Here is a 6,399-nt window from a genome sequence, read left to right as displayed (position 1 = left end):
TGAACATGACCCAGACAGGCAACATGTTTTGCATATAGAAGCACCAGCACTTAGACTTAAAATTGTGATGAGGTGTGAATGACGGAGTCAAGCGCAGGAGGTAAAACACCGAAATCCAGAGTTTATTCAGTGTGCATGAATAAAGCGCAGCAAGCGTCAAAACGAAACTAGCACAAGGGAAAAATCCACCTTGGCTACATACAAGGAAAGAGTAGCTCAACCGAGCTACTCACTCTCACAATGAACAATCACTCAGAAAGGACAAGGGGGCAGAGGGAACACTTATACACAGACTAATGAGGGAATGAGTACCAGGTGTGTGTGATTGACAAGACAAGACAAATGGAGTGATGATAAATGGAGCGGTAGTGGCTAGTAAGCCGGTGACGACGAACGCCGAAACCTGCCCGAGCAAGGAGGAGGGGCAGCCTCGGCTGAATTTGTGACAAAAATAACAACTTCAAAGTTAGTTTGTTGGCTTTTTTACATCATTCTCACTGAAAGTTATTGGTAGTATGGATATTTGTTTAAAAAAATCAAGCTTGCTCATTGTCCCCTTAGAGAGAGAGATCTTTTAGAATTCTCAGAATATATCTGAGTGAATTTTAAATATTTATAAGATTGTGCTCATGAAATTCAAGCAGGAACAATTATTGGATTTTCACAACAAATAAAAATGAGGGAGATGAAAATATGTAATTAGACTTGCTAAAAGGGAATCTCAGTTTCCAGCTAACCTAATTATTATTTGAATCAGTAGCTTTTCGGATGAATTCAGAATGTACTATTTTACTGAGTTTTTAATGAAAGTGTGTTACAGTGCACCATAATACTGTACCATAACATAAGTCATAAGAAATACATGTCTCCTGAGTCAGTCTCTGCCATACTTGCTATGACACTTTACTTACTTGCACACAAACACACATGCACACTCACACACCACATACACACACACAACACACACACAAACACACACAACACACACACACAAACACAACACACACAAAACACACAACACACACACAACACACACACACACACACACACACACACACACACACAACACACACACACACAACACACACAACACACACACACACACACACACACACACACACACACACACTTACTACGACAGTTTGCTTACTTACTGGAAGGAAATTAAGCAAACTGATCTGCGAAGTCCCTGTTTTATTAGTCGATTACCAGGAATGGTTTGTGGCTGTTAGAAAATACTCTCCTTTCAGCAATGCACAGGGAGAAAATTACACCTTTACAGGGCTTATGCTAAACTTGAGTAACAGCCTATAGCCTAGAACTTTAAGACGATGTGTGATTTGCCCAAAAGTTTAAAAGAATATGGAAACTACAATTCAATGCAGGCCTGTGCCATATGTTCCACTTTACAATACTCCTTAGTCTACTACAGCAACTGGAACTTCAATTGAGATTCTTTAAGCCATCTGCACCAGCCTGGGTGAAGGAAAGGTAGGGCCCTTGAAATACCCTAGCTCACTGGCAGGGAGGCTGTACAGAGGGTCAAAGGTCACCAACAAGACTGCAGCAATCTTAGAGGCCAATTGTACACACAGCACTCATGCACACACACAAACACACACACAGACACACGCTCCGGCCAAGGAGAGTGAGTTGAACATCATCCAGGGCACAGAATGCAATTCAAGCAAAGGAAGTCCTAAAACAGTCTTAAACTAATGTAACTAACTAAAACAGTGTGCTGCCTTAAACTAAACAGTGTGCTGCCTTAAACTAAACAGTGTGCTGCCTTAAACTAAACAGTGTGCTGCCTTAAATTAAACAGTGTGCTGCCTTAAACTAAACAGTGTGCTGCCTTAGTGTGCCCCGTAAGGTTCTATGTGCTGCCTTAAATTAATGCGCAGGATAGTTGATCTGCCCCGTAGGGTTCTATGTGCAGCAATGCTATGGATGAACAAATATATTGCTAAACTACTGGCATCCCATGTACTGGGGCGAGTGTGTTACACAGCGAGGGGATGGTAGCCCTTAGCCCCTACTGACCTCATGGGTGGTAGGTAGCTTATTCATATGTTTCATCATTTCATAATTAATAAAAAAAATGTAACGCTGAAAATCTGGTGTTTCTATGTCAAACGGTTTTGTTATATTTCAGTCTTCTGTACTGTATATAAAGTGTAATATTGGGATGCAAACTCAAAATGTAATACATTTCAACTCTATATCTGACATGGTACAAGTGTCTTCTTTTTTTAAGTCCATAACTATGTGTGTGAGGTGTATACTTTTGTTTCAAAGTAGATTTGCTTAAGACTACCAAGAAACTCTCTGTGTGACCCTGATGTAGCCCAGGCAGTAAAAGGTTAACAGACACACACACACACACACACACCCCTAATAGATTTTTGAGTAACAGATGTATCCCTTGAAAGTTCTCTTGCAACAGGGTGATCAAATGAAGATCCTACATCTGTACACATACACTGAGTATACAAAACATTAGGAATATTGAGTTGCAGAACAGCCTCAATTCATCGGGGCATGGACTCTAGAAGGTGTCGAAAGCATTCCACAGGGATGCTGGCCCATGTTGACTCCAATACTTCCCACAGTTGTGTTAAGTTGGCTGGATGTCCTTTGGGTGGTGGACAATTCTTGATACACGCATGAAACTGTTGAGCGTGAAAAACCCAGCAGCGTTGCAGTTCTTGACAAAAACCGGTGCGCCTGGCACCTACTACCATACCTTGTTCAAAGGCACTTAAATATTTAGTCTTGCCCATTCACCCTCTGAATGGCACACATGGATTTACCTGGTCAGTCTATGTCATGGAAAGAGCAGGCGTCCTTAATTTTTTTTATACTTAGTGTATTGTGCATGTATAAAGTGTGAGAAGTTACTCCAGCATGGGGCATTAGGAGAAGTAACCCCAGCACGGGGCATTAGGAGAAGTAACCACAACATGGGGCATTAGGAGAAGTAACCCCAGCATGGGGCATTAGGAGAAGTAACCCCAACATGGGGCATTAGGAGAAGTAACCCCAACATGGGGCATTAGGAGAAGTATCCCCAGCTTGGGGCATTAGGAGAAGTATCCCCAGCATGGGGCATTAGGAGAAGTAACCCCAACATGGGGCATTAGGAGAAGTATCCCCAGCATGGGGCATTAGGAGAAGTAACCCCAACATGGGGCATTAGGAGAAGTAACCCCAACATGGGGCATTAGGAGAAGTAACCCCAACATGGGGCATTAGGAGAAGTAACCCCAACATGGGGCATTAGGAGAAGTATGTATGGGTGGTCCTCTGTAGCTCAACTGGTAGAGCACGGCGCTTGTAACGCCAAGGTAGTGGGTTCGATCCCCGGGACCACCCATACACAAAAATGTATGCACGCATGACTGTAAGTCGCTTTGGATAAAAGCGTCTGCTAAATGGCATATTATATTATTATTATTATATCCCCAGCATGGGGCATTAGGAGAAGTAACCCCAACATGGGGCATTAGGAGAAGTAACCCCAACATGGGGCATTAGGAGAAGTAACCCCAACATGGGGCATTAGGAGAAGTAACCCCAACATGGGGCATTAGGAGAAGTAACCCCAACATGGGGCATTAGGAGAAGTAACCCCAACATGGGGCATTAGGAGAAGTAACCCCAACATGGGGCATTAGGAGAAGTAACCCCAACATGGGGCAGTAGGAGAAGTAACCCCAACATGGGGCATTAGGAGAAGTAACCCCAACATGGGGCATTAGGAGAAGCCCAGAGAGGCAGATATACATGTATGGCAGCAGAAGGTAAGGGACATTACTCACTCACTCAGTGGGAGTTGGAATGGGACCAAGCATGGCCAAGACTGTGATCAGGCGATCAGCTCAGTAAAGTCATTAATTAAATCTGCCTGCCGCAGCAGAGGGGGGAAATAAATGAATAAATAAGTGTGATTAATGTGGCAGTCCTCTCCCTCCGAAAGAATGCACGCATGCACACACACAAAGACGCATACAGATGTGTATCATAATTTGATCACTCTATTGTTGCTGAGAATTATTTGACTTTTAAAATGCTTCTAAAGTTTGTCATTTAAGCGTATACATTTTAGACTTGATTTTCCCTAACATAAAAAATGCCCCCTACAAAAATGTCCATTAATTATTATCCACAACATTTCCTGTTGCTGCAGGATTATTTTCCTGCTGTAGCAAATTTGCTCAAACGAAGATCCTATATCTGTAACATTCAATCACAGATAGGCAGGCAAGCAAGCAAACACACACAAACGCACATTCACACACGCTTTATTTTTGTGAAATTTCAGGACTTTTTGGGGAGACAACATTTTTAAGAAATCGTATTTTCCCTAACGCCTAACATTAAACCTACCCCTAACCCTAACCTTAACCTCAAAAACCCTAACCCTAAACCTAACCCTAACCCTAACCCCAAAACCCTGAACCTAACCCTTAAACTTGACAAAAAAGTGATTGTCTTCCTACTTTGTCAGGACATTCAGGTGCATTGTTAGGACATTGGGGTCTTGATAAGGTAGGAAAACAAGTACACACACACACACACACACACACCAAACCAACATCTCCCTTAGCCCTTGCTCCAGAGCTTGCAGATCATAATGGCATTTATGATGTGAATTGCTTTGACAGATTATGTCTGGGGACCCGTCTGAAGACGAGATCAATGTCAACACGTTGACCTCGAACCAGGAGGCCTCCTGCCTCAGTATCTAATGTAGCTACTGCTGGTAGGGTGAAAGGGTGGTGGACAGAGGGGGTGAGGAGTGGTCGGAGGGGGAAGAGAGAAGAAAAATACGGTTTTAGAATAGATCACACAAATACACGCATGCACACACACTCACATGCACACACTGATAGAATATTGCAAATGTGTCCCTTTGATTTCAATTAAGTAATTCTCTCTGATTCAGTTTCCATGATTTTCTATGTAGCCTATTACCTATTGTATTTACAGAGCTGGTCCCCTTGCTGAAGAGGGTGTCAAATAAGGTACCTTGTATTGATTATATACATTGTAATCCCTCTGAGCAAGTGTTCAGCCACTGATTATTCTACCCACGTTTTATATGGAGACCAGCCATGTTTGTCTAAATTACAATCCACCCAAATAGATCAATGTCCCTTTCGTTCTGTTGTGGTAAATACTGTATATCTCTATCTTTTCCAAACTCGAAAGGATACGCTTTTAACTGGGCTCGCAAAGGTAGGAAAATGTCTGTTTTATAGGTAGAAATATGAATTCGGATGGGACAGTCTCCGAAACAAAGTTGGTTTCTTGAATAAGGAAGTCATGGTGAGAGTGACATTTTCTCCAACTGGAAAATTGAATTAAAAGATCACATACATTTTTCATAGGCTTCGTCTAAATTAGTCAAGCCCTTTTAAAACTAGACAAGGAAGAACAGTTTAAAACCCCTCCTTTTTAACAATACAGTCCTGTGCCATCTTGTTGTATGGTGATGGGAGCGCCTGTTTTATGAAACATTACAGGGTAGACGAATTGCCAGCTTGCTGTTCTCACCCACTCCATCAACACAGCGTGGTCCACCCCTAACGCTGTCCCTCTGCGTTTGTTAAGTGGACTGGCAGGATTGGTCCAATGTCTAGTATGGTGAGAGGAGAGGAGGGGAGGAGAGAGGAAGGGAGGGGAGGGGAGGGGAGGGGAGGGGAGGGGTGGGGAGGGGAGAGTGGAGAGGAGGGGGGGCGGGAGAGGAGAGGAGGAGAGAGGAGGGGAGGAGAGAAGAGAGGAGACAGAAGATGGGTCATTGACACTAGAGGGGTGAGCAGTGTGCCTGGCAGGGGTATGGGTACAGGAGAGGAGAAGAGTGGGAGTCAGGTCAGAAGCACCAGCTGGAGAAATGGAGGGAAGGATGGAGGGGGAGATGGAGGAGAGAGGGAGAGAGAGAAGGAGAAAGGGGTAGGGAGCGTCACTCAGGTTGGCGTGGGATGGGTGATGAAGGAAATGATGGCGGGAGAGACAGAGCGAGAGAGATGGAGAGAGCACCTCTCAGGCTGGTGTGGCGTTGGTGATGAAGTGAGTGATGTAGGGTGAGAGAGATGGAGAAAGAGTAAGACGGACAGAGGGATTTGGATGGTAGGAAAGTGCCTCTTCTCTCAGGCTGGCATCATGGCGAGGTCCGTGCCAACACTGACGACAGAGTGGTACATGCAGATGGGAGCAGAGAGCCCGTGGCAGGCTGTACTCACAGCATCCATCCTCTTCCCGGCTGGCAGCAAGGCCAACTGGAGGTGACTTCTGATTGATGGGCCCAGACACTGACTGAGAACAAGTCTGCATTGGAAAACAGCCGGCAAGCCCCAACTCTTACTGTAGCTACAAATCATGTATAATACATTCTTT

The sequence above is a fragment of the Coregonus lavaretus genome (assembly GCF_964263955.1).
Source record: "Coregonus lavaretus genome assembly, chromosome: 7".
Lineage (NCBI taxonomy): Eukaryota > Metazoa > Chordata > Actinopteri > Salmoniformes > Salmonidae > Coregonus > Coregonus lavaretus.
The sequence above is the reverse complement of the archived record's forward strand: the minus strand, read 5'-3'. Positions refer to the sequence as shown.